A 22,193-nucleotide genomic window follows, 5' to 3' on the forward strand; every position below is an offset into this window, starting at 1 on the left:
TCTGAATTGTCTGATAGGAAAACAACTGCACCAGTTGACTCTTCCTAATACTCTAAAATACTCTAAAACCAGTTGGAAATAGAAGTTACTCTGTTACTCATTGAGCATCGGGAGCAGTGCGGGCCATTCATCGCAGCTCCCCGATCTAGAAACTGCTATTACAGTTTCATAAAAGGAGGCCTATGAGTTGTAAAATGTTTCTGAGATAAATTTTGTTTGTAGATTTTACAAAGCCACAGTAGTGGCTTCTGCTGTGGTAATTGCTTTGCTGCTCTTAGGGATTTAATGGGCACTGGAGCGTTTGCTGATTGGCAGCCGCTACTGCTACCATTCCCACTTCTGACCAACCACTCTCTGCAGATGCCCCACCCCTTTTGATGACATTACTTGGAAATGACACCATGCCATACCTTAGCCACATCCCTTTTCCAAGATGGCATATTTCATGATAGGAAGTGATAAGACGAAAAGAAAGGACATCTCTCTTGTCTTTTCTTTTGGTCTATTACTACAGTAAGGCAAGATTTTCTCTTTGCTTGTATGATTGGAAGTGATGTCATCAAATCCAAATATGTGATGACCAGGAAGAGGTGCCATAAATATGTTAAAGCCCATGTTTACACCCCAGCTATGCTCCTTTTCCAAGTAAAATGGACCCAAAGATTGCATCATTCAAAACGCGTTTACAGTTTTTCCCCAATCCAGAATCCATCCATTCCTTAATTCATATAGAAATCTATTACCAGAGGATGAATCTATACATCCCAAGTACAAAAGAATATGAAAAAAATATATTTTAATAAAGCATACTGAAGTTCCTAAATCTTTTTTCAATTGTATTGCAAGTGGACAAATACATGAATCACTTACTTTGATTATGGTAGTATGCATGCATATGCCTCTTACCTTGTAGCACTTCTAAGAAAACTCAAACATAGTTGATAGGAATTGAGTTACACCACGTGATGAACTGATCTTCCTGAAACAACAAGCATATGTCATCGTGTCAATATTTCTAATGTCCAACAAATCCTGCTTCCATTATTTATGTGGGTGTACACATAAAGGGCCATAAGTACTAAAGCAGGAAGTGGACCACAAGGATGTTCAGTCTTTCAAATAAATAAATATTTAGTGTGCTTTTTGGTTTGGTTCCCTGGCGTTCCTCGTATTTAATTGCTAGATCCTTGTTCTTGGCTCTTAGTAAAAATCTGCAGCCATCTCCTAGATCTCAACTCAGTTCCATGATCTGGATGATTGTTCCTTGGCCACCGGAGCAATATCATGTAGATCACAGTTCTTCAACCGCCGGTCCGTGGACCGGTGCCAGTCCACAGGAAATTTTTGCCAGTCCGCACAGGGCCGGCAAGATTGATTCCCTTCAATTTCCTGCCGGTCCACGCAGGGCCGGCAAGATCAACAGCTGAAGTCTGCGCTGAGCCAGAGAGATCTTGGGGAGCCTCCGACAGTGGCTTTCTCCCCTCTCTGCAGCTCTCCTTTACTTCCCAGCGCAGTGATTCACAAAGGCAGCCTCGGGGCTTTTGCTGAGTCGCGGCTGCCTCTGATGATGCAACTTCCTCTTTTCTCAGAGGCGGCGCGACCCAACAAAGGACCCGAGACTGCCTTCCTGAATCGCTGCGCTGGGAAGTAAGGAGAGCTGCTGGGAGGGGAGAAAGCCACTATTGGAGTCTGGGAAGCTGCTGGGCAAGGGGAAACAGGGACAGCTGCTACTAGAGAGGGAGAAGGAAAGATGCTGCTGGGAGGGGAGGAGGGAAAGGAATCTGGGAAGCTGCTGGGCAAGGGAAAAAAAGGGACAGCTGCTACTGGACCTGGAGGGAAGGAGAAGGAGAGATGCTGCTGGGAGGAGAGGAGGGAAAGGAGTCTGGGAAGCTGCTGGGCAAGGGAAAAAAAGGGACAGCTGCTACTGGAGAGGGAGAAGGAGAGATGCTGCTGGGAGGGGAGGAAGGAAAGGAGTTTGGGAAGCTGCTAGGCAAAGGAAAAAAAGGGACAGCTGCTACTGGACATGGAGGGAAGCTTGTGGGCAAGGGAAAAAAAGGGACAGCTGCTACTGGAGAGGGAGGAGAGATGCTGCTGGGAGGGGAGGAAGGGAAGAGAGTTACTGCTGGACAGGAGGAGGAGGGAAGGGAGAATGGAAAAAGGAAGGAAACAGCTGGCAGAGAGATTAGAGGAGGGGAAGGGGAGACACAGGCATGAGAAAGTAGAGAGATTGATGATAGGAAGGGGTCAGCAGAAAAATAAGCAGAGAGGGACAACAATGATAGATCTGGTGTAGGAGAGATAAAAATGAAGAGAGTAGTGAAGCTGGAATGAATCATGTAAAATAATAATAACTTTATTCTTCTATACCGCCACAATCTTGTGACTTCTAGGCGGTTTACAATCAAGAGTGCTGGACATTCAGCGAAATACAATAAGTAGATATTCAGAGGAAATACAGAGATCAGAGACCTCAGGAGGCAAAAAAGGAGAGAGGGGGCACAAGCTGGATGGAAAGGGGAGAGGGGCATAGAAAGAAGACAGATACCATATGGAAGGGGGAGAGGACAGACAGTGGATGGAAGGGGCAGATGCTGGATTGAAGAGACAGAGAGGGTAGAAGCTGGAAGGAAGAAAGTGAAAAGAAGATTGAAAGCAGAAACCAGAGACGACAAAAGGTAGAAAAAAATAATTTTATTTCTATTTTGTGATTAGAATATATCAGATTTGAAATATATATCCTGCTAAAGCTGGTGTTAGATATAACTGGGGACTGCAAAACCCAGGCAGTGCTTCTTTAGCTTCCAGCTGGCTTAGGGCGCTCTCTGACCAGGGGGCAGTTGCATTAGTTGTACTCCCCTAAAACTATTCCTGTCATGTGTGACTGCAGTATTCTGTTAGCATTATATTTCTGTGTAGCATTCTGTAATAATTTGGCTTGTTCAGTTTTCTTGATAGTAGAGGGGATATATGTGAAGGGTAGGGGAGACAGGGGTTTTGTTGATCCTTGCTCTGAATTATTTGTATTTATAAAATGACAATTGTACAGAATATTGTTTCTTTTTATACTTTAATAAAATACATTCAATATAAAAGCATAACTGAGGCTTGTGTGGATGGGATCAGATGATTTGTGGGGACCGAGCTCGCAGAGATGGGGTGGAAACGGGGTTTTTAAATTTTAGTCCTAGTAGTTTGCCGGTCCACAAAATAATTCTTTTTTTTCTGCCGGTCCGGGTATAAAAAGGTTGAAGAACACTGATGTAGACAGCCCAAACATAATGGCGTGTGTATATATGCATATTGTACATTTATGCCCTGGGCTGATGGAATATGTTTTCCTTTTTGACATGCAATCTCTGAGGTTTCAAACTGTGATTTTTCAGGATTTCCAGAGCTCAGGGTGAGCATATGGCAAAGAATCTCATGTACAAGCAGAGAGTGGTTATTTATCTGGAATCTATGAGTTCCAGGGGAAGTGCAGCAGTGCAAAAGAGGATGGAGAAGCAATCCCAGAAAACAGGAATGTGCCTGAAGCCATGGAGAGCAGAGCAGGGAAATGACCCATGCCTTTGGTCAATAGGAAGTCACAAATTGAGGATGTGTTAAACCTACCAAGGAAGTCTCACTTGTAGAAAAGAGTGGAAGTGGGAAGCCATGAAGGGATGGATGAGCTAAACCTGAACTGAACAGCAACTGGTTAAGGAAAACTGCACTGGAGTTTGCTGAGGAGTGTAGGGAAATAAAAGTCTGGTCAAGGGGAAATGAGAAGCAGAACAGGCTAGAAAAAGATTTAGGGAGTGGAGCAGAAAGAGCTATAAAACTCCCTGCTCCCAAATATAAAACATCAAATTATGCTTGTATAAAAGGAGAAAAAATTAAAAAGTGTAGAGAGAGCAGGGAGGGAGAGAAAGAAGACAAGGAAGAAATTAAGGGAAAATGAAAAAAAAAAATAGAAGGAAAAAAGCATGGTATAGATCAGGAGTGTCATAGTCCCTCCTCAAGGGCCGCAATCCAGTCAGGTTTTCAGGATTTCCCTAATGAATAAGCATTGAAAGCAGTGCATGCAAATAGATCTCATGCATATTTATTGGGGAAACCCTGAAAATCCGACTAGATTGCGGCCCTCGAGGAGGAACTTTGACACCCCTGGTATAGATCAATGGTTCCCAACCCTGTCCTGGAGGACCAACAGTCAATCAGGTTTTCAGGATAGCCCTAATGAATATGCATGAGAGAGATTTGCATATAATGCAAGAAGATTTGCATATAATGCATGAAGAACTGCCCCATGCATATTCATTAGGGCTATCCTGAAAACCTGACTGGCTGGTGGTCAGGGTTGGGAACCATTGGTATAGATCAGACATGGGCAACTCCAGTCCTCAAGGGACGGAATCCAATTGGGTTTTCAGGATTTCCCCAATGAATATGCATTGAAAGCAGTGCATGCAAATAAATCTCATGCATATTCATTGGGGAAATCCTGAAAACCCAATTGGATTCCGGCCCTCAAGGATCGGAGTTGCCCATGTCTGGTATAGATGATGGGCTGAGGGACATGATGAAGAAAAGTGCTTTAGATGGCCTAAATGGAGAGAGAGCATGAGAAAGAGAGTGTATGATGCTGACAAGCTACAGGGGGGGGGGGAGAAATTTCTTATACCCTAGCTTTTGATTTGTTCACATTACCTGCTCCTGACATTTAGATACAGGCTGGTCATTCACTACCAGATGTATTTTATTTTTCTTTGCTGAGTGGGGGGGACATTTGTTGTGAGTTTTGGGTTCAACACTCCCAATCATTTTCAAAATTTAGCTCCTATGAATCTTGCTATAAGCACCATATGGCTTACTAAGCTTCTAAGGGCCAGCAAAAAAACACATGGGGGTTCTGGCCCCAGGGCCATGGTTTGGACAAGCCTGATCTAAGGAGTATTATTTGAACCCTAAATGGATAACTTCTTCCATTTAAGTGGTGCCATACAAACAGTAAGGATAAACTTAAACACATATCCTTTTCACTTTACCATGGATTTTCAGTGGCATCAATTAGAGGCACAGCCCCAATGAAATCAACATGCCACTGAATATTAAGCTGGTTGTATCATCCAATTTTCATGTGCCTAGTGTGTCTTTTTCTTCAGTTTCTCACATAAGGAAAAGCTTCTGTGTACCAAAAAGTAATTAAGACACTATTAGAGTGATTTATAATGACATAATGGGAGCAAGATTAGAGACTGGCAGCACTGAACCAAATATATAGATACTCACTGTGCCATCAGAGACAAAAAAGAAATAGCAATTTATCACCCTAACAGACTGTCCATAGGGAGACAATGTATGACCTTTACCAAATTAAAAATCTTGCAAAAGTCCTTTGCAGCATGCTGAAAATGATTACTCCTTGCATAATCAGACAAAAAACTACTAGGGGACTCTGATTGCTTAATTTCTCCCCAATGTAAATGTACGAGATGAGTATTGATTCATATAATGGTCACATATTGTGTAGGGTAAACTTTTTGTTCCATCCTAGTCAATAGTTTGGTAGACAACATGTGCGCTCTTCCTCATCTTTGCATGTCTAGAAGTCCTGGTTCAATCATACCAAAGGAGAATGCGATTAATTTTTCAATGCACAGGCTACAACGGGGGTCATTTTACTATGCTGTGTTAAGCATTAACGTGTGCTTACCATAGATTAAAAACCCACTATCGCAGGGTGCACTCAGGCCTACCATGGTAGTTTTGGCACCCATGAATGTTTCCCATATGCTAAAAAAAAATTAATTTTTCTTTTTTAGTGCTGAAGGCATGTTTGGAGGTGGAGAGTAGGCATGTCCAGCGCTAATCAATTATTGAAGCTACATCCCCACATTCTGAACAATTAGCATGTGCCCTTAATGCCTACAAAATAGATGTAGTTAAGGGCTAACATGCTACTGGCCACACGCTAATGGGAAGATTAGTGTGTGGTCATTATTGCACAAATGGAAAAAGGGGTCTCCACACGTGGGAAACCCACAAGCTACTCATAGCACAGGCCACTTTTTAGCATGGCTTTATAAAATGACCCCATAGAAGCATGATGGCAGATAAAGGCCACATTGCCCATCCACAGCATCCACTATCTTCTCCTCACCCAAAGAGATTCCACAGGCTTGGCCCACACTTTCTTGAACTCAGACACAGTCTTTTCTCCATCCTCTCATTTCAGAGCTTCCTATCAAATGAAAGCAATTTGCCTCATACACATTTATGTCACGTAGATATTTAAACGTCTCTATCATATCTCCATTCTCCCACCTTTCCTCCAAAGTGTACATATTGAGATCTAGCTTGTCCTCATACATCTTATGATGAAGACCATTGACCATTTTACCATGTTTCCCCAAAAATAAGACAGTGTCTTATATTCATTTGGAGCCCAAAAAGGCACTAGGTCTTATTTTTGGGGTATGCACATGATCATCTCTCCCTTCCTCTCCTTCACCCCAATTCTTCCTCTTTCCTTTCTCTTCCCTTCCTCTCATCCCCCTGTACAGCAGAAGTTTGCCCAACTTCTATCCTTCACTCCCATCCCTTGTACAAAACCCTTGAGCACCCCCCTGCCCCCACCGCGCAGCCGAACCCCTGCTGACCCTCCAGCCTTCATCCTTGCTGACTGTGAGCGAGCCCCACCTTCAACCAAAGAAGCGTCAAGCCGACAGCACTCTAAACAGGCTGCTTGGCCTTGTCCGTAAGGGATTTCATTCTGCAGTGTTACTGATGACATCCCCGAAAGACAAGGCTAAGCAGCATGTTTAGAGTGCTGCCGGCCTGATGCTGCTACGGTTAAAGGTAGGGCTCGCTCGCAGTCGGCGGGGAGGGAAGGATGGAGGGTCAGCAGGAGTTCAGCTGCGCGGTGGGGGGGGGAGGGGCAGGTTTAAGAGTTGCTGGCGAATCTCAGGACCAGGGCTTATTTTTAGGGTAGGGTTTATATTAAGACCTACCCCAAAAATGATGCTAGGGCTTATTTTTGGGGTAGGTCTTATTTTCAGGGAAACACAGTAGTAGCTTTCCTCTGGACCGGTCTCTAGAGTTGCACACAATATTCTAAATGAAGTCTCACCAGAGTCTTATACAGGAGCATCAATACCTCCTTTTTTCTACTGACCATACCTCTCCAACTGTACCCTAGCATCCTTCTAGCTTTCGCTGTCACCTTTTCAATTTGTTTGATCACCTTAAGATCATCATATACAATCACTCCCAAGTCCCACTTCTCTTTCGTGCACAAAAGTTCTTCACCCCATAAAATGTACTTTTCTCTGGGGTTTTTGCAGCCCAAATGCATGACCTTGCATTTCTTAGCATTAAATCCTAGCTGCCAAAATTTCAGACCATTCTTCAGGCTTCACTAAGTCCTTCCTCAAGTTATTCACACCATCAGGGGTGTCTACTCTATCGCAGATTTTGATATCATTCACAAAGATGCAAATCTTACCTGACAGCAGTTTAAATCTGGTTTCCCTGTTCGCTTCTTGGTTTTTCCTGTCCTGTTACTGTTATTTTATTGATTTAAATAAAAATAATATTTTTTTTAAAAATCATTTTGGTTAATATTATGCATGCACTGCTACATGCCTAAAATATACAGGGTGGGCCAAAAGTAGGTATGCAGTATTTATTCATTATTTCTTTTTATTGTACAGGAATAATACATTACTGAACGTTCCTCGAGAGTGTAGAGCTGCAATTTGTTCAGTCTCTCTTCGTACGAGAGACCCTTGAGCCCCGAGATCATCCTGGTGGCCGTCCGCTGAACCGATTCAATTCTGCGCACATCTTTACTGTAATGTGGCCTCCAGAATTGCACACAGTACTCCAGATGAGGTCTCACCATGGCCCTGTACAATGACATTATGACTTCAGGCTTTCGGCTGACGAAACTTCTATTGATACAACCCAATATCTGCCTTGCCTTAGATGAAGCCTTCTCCAATTGATTGGCAGTTTTCATGTCTGCACTGATGATTACTCCTAAATCTCGTTCTGCTGAAGTCCTAGTTAAAGTTTCTCCGTTCAAGAAGTACGTGTTCTCAGCTTTTGTTTTCCTTTATATGCTATGGTTAGTGAGTGTGTAAAACTGGATTTCTACCAGTAGAATGAACAGAGATAAACAGGCTGTCTCATTTTTACATTTGTTACTCTTATCACCAGAAAATACAGGGTGGGCCAAAAGTATTTATTAATTATTTCTTTTTTTATTTACCGGTGTCACAAATAACATTTGTGTGAAGTTTTTGTATCAGTTACAGTTTTGCTTTTAACATAGTAACATAGTAGATGACGGCAGATAAAGACCCGAATGGTCCATCCAGTCTGCCCAACCTGATTCAATTTAAATTTTTTTTTTTTTTTTTTCTTCTTCTTAGCTATTCTGGGCAAGAATCCAAAGCTTTACCCGGTACTGTGCTTGGGTTCCAACTGCCGAAATCTCTGTTAAGACTTACTCCAGCCCATCTACACCCTCCCAGCCATTGAAGCCCTCCCCTGCCCATCCTCCACCAAACGGCCATGCACGGTCTGTGTCTGTGTATGGCCGTTTGGTGGAGGATGGGCAGGGGAGGGCTTCAATGGCTGGGAGGGTGTAGATGGGCTGGAGTAAGTCTTAACAGAGATTTCGGCAGTTGAAACCCAAGCACAGTACCGGGTAAAGCTTTGGATTCTTGCCCAGAAATAGCTAAGAAGAAAAAAAAAAAAAAAAATTTAAATTGAATCAGGTTGGGCAGACTGGATGGACCATTCGGGTCTTTATCTGCCGTCATCTACTATGTTAGTATGTTAAAAGCAAAACTGTAACTGATACAAAAACTTAACACAAATGTTATTTGTGACACCTGTAAAATAAAAAAAGAAATAATTAATAAATACTTTTGGCCCACCCTGTATTTTCTGGTGATAAGAGTAACCAATGTAAAAATGAGACAGCCTGTTTATCTCTGTTCATTCTACTGGTAGAAATCCAGTTTTACACACTCACTAACCTTAGCATATAAAGGAAAACAAAAGCTGAGAACACGTACTTCTTGAACGGAGAAACTTTAACTAGGACTTCAGCAGAACGAGATTTAGGAGTAATCATCAGTGCAGACATGAAAACTGCCAATCAATTGGAGAAGGCTTCATCTAAGGCAAGGCAGATATTGGGTTGTATCAATAGAAGTTTCGTCAGCCGAAAGCCTGAAGTCATAATGTCGTTGTACAGGGCCATGGTGAGACCTCATCTGGAGTACTGTGTGCAATTCTGGAGGCCACATTACAGTAAAGATGTGCGCAGAATTGAATCGGTTCAGCGGACGGCCACCAGGGTGATCTCGGGGCTCAAGGGTCTCTCGTACGAAGAGAGACTGAACAAATTGCAGCTATACACTCTTGAGGAACGTAGGGAGAGGGGAGACATGATCGAAACATTTAAGTACCTCACGGGATGTGTCGAAGTGGAAGATGATATTTTCTTCCTCAATGGACCCTCGGCCACAATAGGGCACCCACTCAAACCAGTGGTGTACCTAGGGTATGTGGCACCCGGGGCCCATCATTTTTTGACACCCCCCCATGTAAAAAAATATTTTTTGTAATGACCATGAAACGGAATAAATGGTCAGAATAGAAACAGTACTGAACAGAAATGGTAATCAGTCCTTTGAGTACACACAGTCAGATTCAAAATGAGGACTGGAATCAGTTAGGTCATGGAATGAAGCCCTCAGTAACCTGTGGGTGCTGTATGGAAATAACACCAAACTAATACAGGTAGGTACTTTTTCATTCATCGGGCTTCAAACCGCATATATTTTTTTAATTTATTTTTCAATGCTTATAAAACTTATTTAATGATTATCAAAAACTTTAAAATATAAAGGTTTGCTCTTATATTTAAAGCGACACTTATCTTTTAAGCGAGTCGCTTATCAGCTGTGCTCAGACTATCGGACCGACGGGACCCGTTTCGCCACTCGGGCTTCATCTAGGGTCAATATAGTCGAGCGCTCACAGCGTAATCCGGTTTTACAGATTCAAAATATGGCGTATTTTGAATCTGTAAAACCGGATTACGCTGTGAGCGCTCGACTATATTGACCCTAGATGAAGCCCGAGTGGCGAAACGGGTCCCGTCGGTCCGATAGTCTGAGCACAGCTGATAAGCGACTCGCTTAAAAGATAAGTGTCGCTTTAAATATAAGAGCAAACCTTTATATTTTAAAGTTTTTGATAATCATTAAATAAGTTTTATAAGCATTGAAAAATAAATTAAAAAAATATATGCGGTTTGAAGCCCGATGAATGAAAAAGTACCTACCTGTATTAGTTTGGTGTTATTTCCATACAGCACCCACAGGTTACTGAGGGCTTCATTCCATGACCTAACTGATTCCAGTCCTCATTTTGAATCTGACAGAATAGAAACAGGCAGTGAAAATTTTTTTATATTCCAAACATAACATAACATAAATTATGTCTGAATTGTCATGACATCAGAAGTACATATGGAGTAGTTGCAGGTGATGCTTGGGACAGTTATGATTGTGTTAGTTCGGTTTTATGTGTTTTTTTGAATAGAAGGGTTTTTATTTCTTTTTTGAAGGTTTTGTAGTTTGTGGTCGAGGTCAATAGGTTATAGAGCTGGGGGTAGAGTGTTGCAGCTCAAATGGCTAGGAGGTTGTCAAACAGTTTTTTTCTTTTGATGTTTTTGGTTGGAGTGTGTGTGAAAGGTGCGTGAGTTCTCCTATGTCTGGTTGAGGTGGATTGAATTATTTAGCTGAAGAAATTAGTTACCCCCTCATCCCACACACATTAATTCTCTTCCACTTTTGTTCCCATTATAAAAACACTGATAAGTTCTCAGAAAAAAATACATTAAAATAAGAAGTGAAAACAAAGGCCCCTAAAGATGAGAACATAACATAAGAATAACCTAACTGGGTCAGACCAATGGTCCATCATGCCCAGTAGCCCATTCTCATGGTAGCCAATCCAGGACACTAATACCTGGTCAAAACCCAAAGAGTAGCAACATTCCATGCTACCGATCCAGGGCAAGCAGACACTTCCCCCATGTCTTAATAACAGATTATGGACTTTTCCTCCAGGAATTTGTCCAAATCTTTCTTAAAACCAGCTACACTATCTGCTTTTACCATAACTTCTGGCCACTTCATTTTTAAGTTTAGATCTTTCCTTTCAAACAGAGACCTTGCTAGATGTCAAATACAGCACAAGGTAACTTCACATGGACTTAGTTGTGCAGGAAATATGAATCTCCTCATACACCCACCATATAGTGCAAAAATGTGCAAAGGTCTGTTTTTTTCTTTCGATCACTACATAGCCTAATGCCACACAAGCAGCGCTGTTACAAACATATTCTGTAGGTCAATGCTAAGGATAATAAAATTTCCTTCCTTGGACCAGAAGGAGATACTGATAAACCACTGGAAGAGATCCCAAAACAACACCCAAAGACCCACTCAGTGTGTGAACCAGTTGAGTTGAGTGGAGTGGACTAACTGGGGGGTGGAAATGGGCCCGGAGTTTGCTCAGCAGAATTTCCCAGACCACCTCTTCCTCTCAACACATTGACACGTGCCACCACCACCACTAGGAACACCTCACTGGGTAGGCCAGCTATGCTATAAACTTTATAAAACACATTATTATATTTTCTTATAAAGCACATATTTTAACTGAACTCTCTGACATCCTCAGCCTTTCCATTCACAAAAATAGAAGGAAGAAAAGTTCCCATTTCCTGCTGTCTCATGTCCCCGGCCTATACAATATTTTTTTTCTGCAGACCCTTCAAAAGTCTGACCAAATCCTCGTTTCACTTGCATTATAAAGTACTGAGGATGCCATCTCTCCCCAATCCCAGGTCCTAAAGTCTAAGACAGTAGCGCAAACTAATGCTGCCAGATTCAGGAAAAAAAATTTTGATTTGATTCAGCCTATTGAATTTTCCTGCGCCGTTGGGTGATTTTTTTCAAAACTCCTGTTGGGTTTTATAGCTTTTTCACCCCCTTTGGCTTCTCCTAACCACACTGGCGCTGTGGTGTAAATAAAATAATGAAACAAAAAGGACTTTTCCTCTCTCTGCTAAATCCTAGCTCACGTTTGCAGTCCAACACCAGCTCTGGCAGGATACACATTTCAAATCTTACATATTGTAATCACAAAACAGAAAATAGAATTAATTTTTCTACCTTTTGTTGTCTGGTTATATTTCAAATCTTGTTGGTCCAAGGCTCTGGTTTTCTTCTGATAACTTGCTTGCCAGGGTCTCCTTTTTTCTTCTTGCTAACCATCCATCTGCCAACTCTGTCCTCCCTTTCCATTTCCCTTCCCTCCCCGGAAGTCTGGTATCTTTCCTTTTTTTCATCTCCCTCCACAGATCCACCTTTTCTTAACTACCCTTTCATCCGGCATCTCTCCCTCCTTCCCCACCACCCCAGAGTCCACCATCTCTCCCTTTCTTTTCCCAATTACCCTCCTATCCAGTATCTCTATCCCTCCTCCACACCATCCCTTGTGTCCAATTTCTCTTCCCTTTCTGTTCCTTCCCTCCCTCCCTAAATCTCATGGTCCATCATCTCTCTTCCTCTCCTCTATTTTCAGACCCATTATTTCTTTCCCCCCCCCAAAGTTTGGCATATGCACGCCTCTTTGAACACCCCCTTCCCTCTGTGTACTTCTAAACCAGGGTCCCCCCAAAAGGCCTGTCCTCTCTTGAAGGCCTGCACCCCCCTTGAAGGCCTGTCCCACCCCCTTGTAGGCCTGTCCCCCCTTGAAGGCCTGTCCCCCCCTTGAAGGCCTGCCTACCTGCCTGTCCCCCCCTTTGAAGGCCTGTCCCCCCCTTGAAGGCCTGCACCCCCTTGAAGGTCTGCAACCCCCCCGAAGGCCTGTACCCCCCCGAAGGCCTGTCCCCCCCTTGAAGGCCTGCCTGCCTGTCCCCCCCCTTGAAGGCCTGCACCCCCTTGAAGGTCTGCACCCCCCTGAAGGCCTGCGTCCCCCCCTTGAAGGTCTGTCCCACCCCCTTGTAGGCCTGTCCCACCCCTTGTAGGCCTGTCCCCCCCTTGAAGGCCTGCCTGCCCCCCCTTGAAGGCCTGCACCCCTTGAAGGTCTACACCCCCCCCTTGAAGGCCTGCCTCCCCCCTTGAAGGCCTGCCTGTCCCCCACCCCTTGAAGGCCTGCCTGCCTGCCTATCACCCCCATCCCCCTTGAAAGCCTGCCTGCCTGCCCGCCTGCCCCACCCTGAAGGCTTGATGCCCCGACCCACCCCGAAGGACTGCTCTCCCCCCTGGCCTCCCCGCACCACCTATGAAGCAGCCGCAGCAGGATCGCGACGTCAGCGATCCCTGCGCTGCTAGGCGCTGCTTCCTGCGCCGCGGTCCCGCCCCTCCTCTGACGTCAGAGGAGGGGCGGGACCGCGGCGCAGGAAGCAGCGCCCAAGCAGTTCAGGGATCGCTGAGGTCGCGATCCTGTTGCGGGCTGCTGCATAGGTGGTGCAGGAAGGTCAGTGGGGCGAGCGGTCCTTCGGGGGTGAGGAGGGAATGAACGGCAAGGCCGGGAGCACCCCCTTAGGGCTGGCACCCGGGGCGGACCTCCCCCCTGCCCCCCCCCCCCCTTGGTACGCCACTGGCTCAAACTCAGGGGCGGAAAATTTCATGGCGATACCAGAAAGTATTTCTTCACAGAGAGAGTGGTTGATCATTGGAACAAGCTTCCAGTGCAGGTGATCGAGGCAGACAGTGTGCCAGACTTTAAGAATAAATGGGATACCCATGTGGGATCCCTACGAGGGTCAAGATAAGGAAATTGGGTCATTAGGGCATAGACATGGGGTGGGTAAGCAGAGTGGGCAGACTTGATGGGCTGTAGCCCTTTTCTGCTGCTGTCATCTTCTATGTTTCTATGTTTCTATGTCCTTTAACATCTGATGTCACTTTTGATGTCAGAAAATTAGCTGGCATTATTAGATAATGATGTCTATCAGTAACCAATAAAGAAACATGGAATAGAATGACTGATAATTATCTTAGAAAAAAGATCCCTCTAGCCAGCACATTTCCTGATGACATACTGCAGGCCCTACTTAATTTCTGATTTTATTCTTGCTTCCTCACCAAACAAATTTAGCTACAGAAAATGTCATAATGTAGAAACCATCTTCTACTCTCTTTTTTAGTAGATAAGGACCGTTCTGGAAGTATAATGCACATAACTGCTATTGTATAAGTTACACTCATTACTTGGCACCTTGCACATGGGCTACATATGCTTGATAACATACGGGAAGGTGGATACGAAAAAGGGGAAGCCTTGATAAAGCAATCAGGTGAAACATGTTGGCTGCATAAATCCCTTCGTATGCATCCACAAGCTAAGTACTAAATTAATTACTAATAAGAATATACATTAAAATAGAAACAGCTTTAAGACTAATCTTAAAACTTTCTTATTTCAAGATGCTTTCGACAAATCTTAATCTATACTTTGTTTACTTATTTATCTTTTTTTCCCAAAACCAACCTTTACTTCAGCGCATACCTTTTATACCATGCACCCTTATCCCTCATGTTCTACCCCTTCCCTCTATCACATTTCTTCTAATATTATGTAACTTTTCCCTTCCTCCCTATTCTTCCCCACGGTCAGGTTTGTCAGTACATGTTTTATACGTTTTCTCTAACTTTTCTAATACACCATCAACTAGTTCTTTCTATTCTATTTTAAATTTTATTGTTAACCGGTCAGATATTTGTTTTATGATCGGGATATTAAAAACTAATAAACTTGAAACTTAAACTAATAAACTTATGGCTAAAATACAAATAAGAACCAATGAAGAGTGGACACATAAAGCTTTGTGTGGTGTCGCTGAGGTTCTATATGAATCTGGATAAATAACTAGAACAAGGCATGACATATATGCATCAAAGATGTCTCCTAATTGGCATATTCACACATAAGTGCACTAGGTGCTATTCTGTAAAGTAGCAGCTAAATGCTATGGTGTGCCCTTATAGAACTGGCATTAAGCATCCCATGGCCAAATTATAGAATTTGCACTAAGTACACTCTGGCCAAGTTATAGGATTACACTCCCAGGATGTTTTATTTTGTATTTATATATCACTTATAGCCTAAGTGGTTTATATTCAGGTACTCAAGCATTTTTCCTATCTGTCTAGGCAGGTTCACAAGACTCATTATCTCAATTTTGATTTGGACCCCTGACATGAAAATTAGCTTTTCTTAACATTTTGGATCCATGACTTTAAGGGTAATGCATTTGATTAGCATCTTTCTGTGGTTGAACCTAAATGGTTTGCATATATTATGTCTAAGACTCAAAAATGTGCATATGGCAAAAGACTGTGGAATGGGTGTGTTTTGGGTGGGACTAGGGTAAGCCTAAAAATAAACATAAAATTACAAGGACACCTGAAGGGCTATGGAGCAGCTAGTGAACAAAGGCCTTGTGAAAGCCATCAGACTCTCCAATTAAGAAGCTGTGGAACCACGGGGTGAAAGGGGATGTCTACCGATGGATTAAACACTGGTTGGCAGGCAGGAAACAGAGGGTTGGAGTAAAGGGCCAATACTCAGACTGGCAATGGGTCACGAGCGGAGTTCCACAGCGGTTGGTGCTGGGGCCGCTCCTGTTCAATATATTTATAGACGACCTGGAGACGGGGATGAAATGTGAGGTTATTAAATTTGCAGATGACACCAAGCTCTTATCAAGCTGTAGGAAAGATTGGCCTTAGTGCACCCTTACACAGATTTTTCCTGGATGCTAAGGCCATTTTCCCACAGCCAGAAAATGGCTGATTTTCATTTTTGGAATTAATGGCCATTATGTTGCCATTAGGAAATTCTCCAAACCTTTTTTTTTTTTAAACCCCACTAAGCTCAGTATTTTATAGATCTCTATCATAACCCCCCCTGAGCCATCTCTTTTCCAAGCTGATAGCGTAGCTGGTTTTAAGAAAAGTTTGGACAAGTTCCTGGAGGAAAAGTCCATAGTCTGTTATTGAGAAAGACATAGGGGAAGCCACTGCTTGCCCTGTATTGGTAGCATGGCATGGATTGGCCACTAGGGGAATGGGCTACTGGGCTTCATGGACCATTGGTCTGACCCAGTAAGGCTATTCTTATGGTCTTATGTTCTCTCCTCATAGGGAAATCATCCCAAACCTTTTATCATTTTTGTCACCCTTCTCTATACCTTTTCCTCCAATCACATTCTTACCAGTAAGTGGTGATGCTTCAATATCATGTTTTCAATCTCTAGAAACAGACAGTTCCTCTGGACTTCTGCAGAACTTGCATTAAAAACATGATACTGAAACAGCACTCCCCTCTGGCAGGAATGTAGTTGGAGGACTCATGAACAGCTTAGAGGGAACATTGCTTAGCAGTTCTCTCTATCCAAGAGAAGAGCTCATGAAATCATTGTGGACAGTACAACAAAATTTTCAGCCCTGTGTGCAGCAGTTGAAATTGCAAATAGAATATTATGGATTATTTGAAAAGGGTTGGGAAACAAAGCTAAGAATATCAATATGCCATTTACAGGTTCCTGGTGTGACTGCACTTTGATTATTCTGTGCAATTCTGGTCACCTCATCCTATCTACATCACACATTCTAAGTAAAACATTTTACTTCCAATACCATACTTTTAAAGAAGATGAGGTTTCTGAAGTCAGAAAAGGATGAGAAAAATGATGAAAGAGATGGAAAATCATCCTTATGAAGAGAGGCTAAAGATATGATAGAAGTTTATAAAATCATGAGTGAGCTGAAATTAAGTAGAGCATAGTTGCTTAACCTGTCACACAAAATAAGAAGGCATTCTATGAAATTAATGTCCAGCAGGTTGAAAACACTGTAGAATTTATCGATTTTTTTCACACTGCACAAATTAAGTTGTAGAATATGTTGCCGTAGGATGTGGTCAAAGATCCAACAAGACAGGGTTCAAAAAGGACTGCACTCTCCAAGGTAGGGAGAACGAGAGGGCACTCTCTAAAGTTGAAAGGGGATAGATTCAGTACAAATGTAAGGAAGTTCTTCTTCCCCCAGAGTGGTGGAAAACTGGAACGCTCTTCCAGAGTCTGTCATAGGGGAAAACACCCTCAAGGGATTCAAGACAAAGTTAGACAAGTTCCTGCTGAATAGGAATGTGCGCTGGTAGGGCTAATCTCAGTTAGGGTGCTGGTCTTTGACCAGAGGGCCGCTGTGTGAGCGGACTGCTGGGTATGATGGACCACTGGTCTGACCCAGCAGCGGCACTTATGTTCTTATGACAAATTCCTGGATGAATAGTCCATAAAAACGTATTATCCAGGCAGAGTCATTGCTCATCCCAAAAATGAACTATGGGAGAAATATTTGGAGTTGCTGGGTACTTATGACTTGGGCAAGCCTCTGTTAAAAAGATAGGATTTTGAGCTCAATGGACCTTGGTCTGACTCATTAGTTTTTATATGTAAAATATTTTTTAATAGCAATGCACATTTTTTTTATTTCAGTAGCTAAAATATCTATATGGTTTTTTGCCATTTTTTATAGGAGATTATTAAGATACAAACTCAGATTGTGAATCCTCCAGGGAAAGAAAAATTATCTACTGTGCCTAAATGTAATAATAATAGTATTGTATTCTTATATACCGCCAAACCATTAGTTCAAGGCGGTTTACAGCAAGAAAGAACTGCACAAACAGTGAATTACTTACATAAGCATATCAAAAATTTCTCAGAAAATACAAAATGGCAATTAAGTCACATATTTATCAAACAGATAAGTTTTAAGAATTTTCTAAATAAATAATAAGACTGAGGGCTCCTTTTACGAAGCCGCATTAGCGGTTTAACGCACGTAATAGCGCGCGCTAATTTTCCGGTCGCGCTAGCCACTACCGCCTCCTCTTGAGCGGGCAGTAGTTTTTCGGCTAGCGCAGGGGTTAGCGTGCGCTAAAAAGGTGCGTGTGATAAAGCCGCTAACGTGGCTTCGGGAGCTTTGGGAATAAGCATATTCCAACATGAATTCATTGCGCTAGCCTGAAATGCAAAAGTTTTTCCTAAGAATCTCTTATAACGACATGCTTTTATCAATGGAAACATAAACCAGTAAGTTTTTTGTGTATTCTTATTTGAATTAAAAAATTCAAAGTAGGAAGAGAGGTAGGTTGGAGTCAATCCAAATAAAACTTTAAAACAGATACTGCCAAATTTAAACAAAACTCGGGAGAAGGGTTTTGCATTGAAGTTTAAGTCAGGGAAAATATGGAGGGTTTCTTGTAGATATCTAATTTATGATTATTTGATGGGAGAGTGGGAGGAAAAATAATTGTTCATTAATGTCTATAAGTTTAATGTGCTTTCTTGTGATATTATGTGTTTTAGAATTATTTGTTTGCACAATGAAAGTTTGGAAAATCAATAAAGATTTATAAAAACAAAAACAAAAAAAAACCCCACTAGCCTCAAATGGCAACCAATGGAGCTTTAAATAATAAGGGCTTCTTACATGATCATGTTTTTTAAAACCAAAAATCAGGCAAACTACTGTACAGTATTCTGTATTATTCTGAGTCTATTAAGAACTTTTTTATGAGATCCCAGATAAACAATATTACAGTAGTCCAATATGGACAAAATTGATGACTGAACCAGTAACCTAAAAGACATAGAAACAAAATATTTTTTAATAGTACAAAGTTTCAATAGTACTGAAAAGCATTTTTTAATCAGCAGATCAGTATGGTCGTTAAAAGATAACGAGCGATCTAATGTAACGCCTAAAATTTTGATTGTAGTGGCTATTGAGTAGTTTAGACCGTTTAAACGAAGTACATTTTCATTGATTTTATCATTAGGACTAGCAAGAAAAAACAAAGTTTTTTCCGAATTAAGCTTCAGTTAAATTTAATGGTCCGTTGTTCTATTTGTGCCAAAATAAATGAGATCTGATTTTTTACTTCACTCGTGAATGATGTTAAAGGAATAAGTATAGTTATATCGTCGGCATAGATGTAAAATTTTACCTGCAAACTATGTAATAGATTTCCCAATGACACTAGATAGATATTAAATAATGTTGGCGAAAGTGGCTTTCAGGCATGCTGCTCTCCTATGTTATACCTATGGGCCATGTTGCATTTACTGCACGTTAATGTCCATTAGCATACACTAAGCATTAGTAAAAGGTCCCTAAATAAATACATAAATATAATTTAAGGGCCTTTATGTTATAAATTAGGGCTGTGTGTTAATCATGATTAATACCCCAATTAATACCCCTCCTCCACTCTGCATATTCCAGCATCTATACCTCTCCTCCCAGAAATGTCCGCAGCTCTGTCTTCTTCCTCCTCCCATTTTGTGTAACTTTTAAAATGCAAGCAAGTCTTCAGCCGTGCAGTGCCAGCAGCGGCCGTGCTCAAAGGCTGCTTGCGGCCTGCACTAGGCCTTTCCCTCTAACTTATCCCACCCATTCTGATATAACTTTCTGTTTTCAGAAGGGTAGGTTGGGTCAGAGGGAAAGACCTGGTAAGGTCTACAGGCAGCCTTCCTTGTGTTTCAAAAGTTACACAGGATGGAACTGGGGTGGTGACCTGCAAGAGTCATGGGCAGGTCCGGAAGAAGAAGTAAAGATGCCAGATTGTGTGGGAGTAGAAGAGAGGGAGGGAATTGAGAGAAAACCACAGGCAGGGCCAAGAAGAGAAGGAGAGATGCTGGCCTGTGCATGGGGTAGGGAAAGGAGGAAATAGGGAGAGATACTGAACTGAATGAGAGAAGGATGAAGGAAATGGAATGAGAAGAGGGAGAGATGCTGGACTTGAGGGAGGGAGAGAGAGTTGGAAGATAGGGAGAAAGGAAGATACTAAGCCTTTAATCAGTTGTATAACCACAGAGTGGGCCTTGGAGACCTATGTCCCCCACTTTGTGCTCAGACCCCCATCCAAAGCTGCAGTACCTATTAATTGGCTGCTGGGGTAGCCCAAGACCCACAAGCCAAAGAAATCCTATACCTGAGTAACCTCTTCTTCCTCATACTGCCTCAGCAGCAAGGAAGTCAGCAGTTGAATTTGGAAATGTTTCTATCCCAATAAAAGATTTTGAGCCTTGATATTATAAATGATTCATAATTGAGCATGTGACTAAAATTTCCAGGGTAGTTCAAGTCTGTTTTTATTAATTAAAGGTTTTGAGTAAAATTAAACCATTGTTACCTAAACATGATTTTTCAAATAATGATTCAGAGTCTAGTATTATCGAAATTAGACTATTGTAACAATTTGTATTTAGAGATTTCTCAGTCCTGGTGTAAAGCACTTTAAGTTGTGCAGCATGCTGCAGTGTGTTAGATTGCTGGCTTTATTCATTCTGCATGTGGCCTATTCAATGAAGGATCTTCATTGGCTTCCTGTCTCATATAGGATACGATATACTGCTGTATATTTTTAAAACATTAACCGCCCCTTTTACAAAACCACGATAGAAGGGTTTTTTTTATGACTGATCATGGTGTAAACAGCTCTGATGCTCATAAAATTCCTATAATTGTTGAAGCTGTTACCGATGCGGCCAGTGCTACAAAACACTAGTGCGGTTTTATAAAAGAGGTTTGGAAACTAGTTATTTGACTGAAGCAATGCAAATAGATGAACCAAGTTATCTCAACGAAGTTATTCTTTAAGATCAGAAAATTTGCAACAACTTGTAGTGCCTTCACTGATTAGATTACATTATATGTTACTACCTAGGTGTGACAGGATGAAATTCCCTATCACTAGCCAGGTAGTAGAGGGAGCCCGAGCACTGGAACTCATTGAGAGAGTCTGAGAAGTGGACCTCATTTGCATAAGATCTGCAAATGCTGCTGGGAGCTCTCCACTCATCCTGAGTGGATTGTGGTGGTGCTGCAAAGAACAGCTCCAGCACAGAGAGCTTAGAAAGCAAGAGCTCTTTTGGGAGCTGGATGATCCTCAGAAGGAGGAATACTGGCCTAACTTCTGGTAAGTCCTTAAAGCTACTGCTGACTGGCACTAATAGGGGGCCCAGTGAAGTAGGGTAAAGTGGCCAGGCTGACCAGTCCTGATAGGGGGGACTGGTGCTGCAGTGGAAATTCCAATAGAGGAAGGATCCATGAGGACCTATAGACTGGCAGGAAAGAGCTATAAGAGTAGCTGGAGAGCCCAGAAGAGCCTGGAATCCAGCAAAGGGCTCAGGCTTGATAACTGGTAGTGGGAATGGAAAAGAAGAGAAATCCAGGCAATGGAGACCTAAAAGGCTGGGGAGTACAGGGACTGGCAGTGCCTCACAAGAATCAGCTAGAAGAGCTGGAGCCTAAGGTCCAAGGCTAAAGGGGTCTGGCAGAGAATTGGCAGTGGGACAGACGGGGCCAGTTGCAACCATCAGGGAGACTGGTGATGGCACCAAGAGCTGGTAGAAGACTCCCCAGAAAATAGCCTGGTAGACCCTGGGAGCATTGGCCAGAGTTCTAAGGAGTATCCAGTGGAGGGACTGGCTGGGCTGGTGGCAACCGATGGAGTGACCGGTAAATGGCACTGTTAGCTGCTGAAGACCTGGGTGGCCAATGGAGGATCAGAGGAAGGACTTGGAAAGGACAGGGAGGACTCAAGAGAATTATGGAGTTCAAAGAGGACCTGGAGAATGACCAGTAGGAGCTGGGAAGACCTGGTCATGGATTTTAGAAGGGAATGTATGACGTATGTGTTGAATAACAATGTTGTATATTGTGTTTTAGGAGACCTGGGACAGAGGTGAGATGGGTGTTAACCACTCGGCCCATCACATGATGTCAGTAGGCTACACTGTCAATTGCAGTGCTTTTGATGCAGAATAAATTACCATCCAGACTATGGGCCGTGGTAGAAAGTGCTAAGTGACAAATGCACTGAACCTATTCAATCCCTAAGGGCTTCGGTCCATTTACTGCACTGGCCCGCACTATTCAGCTTATTAAAAGAGGCCCTATGACTATTATTTGAAACAATTTTTTTGAACATGTCAGAAAAAAACACAGGACAATGAATACAGTAGAAGATATAACATTTGTTCAGGAACTATACAGCAGGTAGGCCCTATCACTATAAAGGAGTTGGCTACTTTTAAG

General features: G+C 42.5%; 1 protein-coding gene across 7 annotated transcripts in view; it reads right to left on the bottom strand.

Moving 5' to 3' along the window:
• DLGAP1 (DLG associated protein 1) overlaps window positions 1-22,193 on the bottom strand; it is a 759,376-nt gene that overhangs the window by 648,272 nt on the left and 88,911 nt on the right. For all 7 annotated transcript variants that reach the window (XR_004538413.1, XR_004538412.1, XM_033934400.1 and 4 more), the window contains exon 2: window positions 907-979. The gene's annotated coding sequence lies outside the window, so the exon portion shown is untranslated. The remainder of the gene's footprint in view (window positions 1-906; window positions 980-22,193) is intronic.

Source organism: Geotrypetes seraphini, chromosome 2 (genome assembly GCF_902459505.1).
Source record: "Geotrypetes seraphini chromosome 2, aGeoSer1.1, whole genome shotgun sequence".
In the NCBI taxonomy this organism is placed as follows: domain Eukaryota; kingdom Metazoa; phylum Chordata; class Amphibia; order Gymnophiona; family Dermophiidae; genus Geotrypetes; species Geotrypetes seraphini.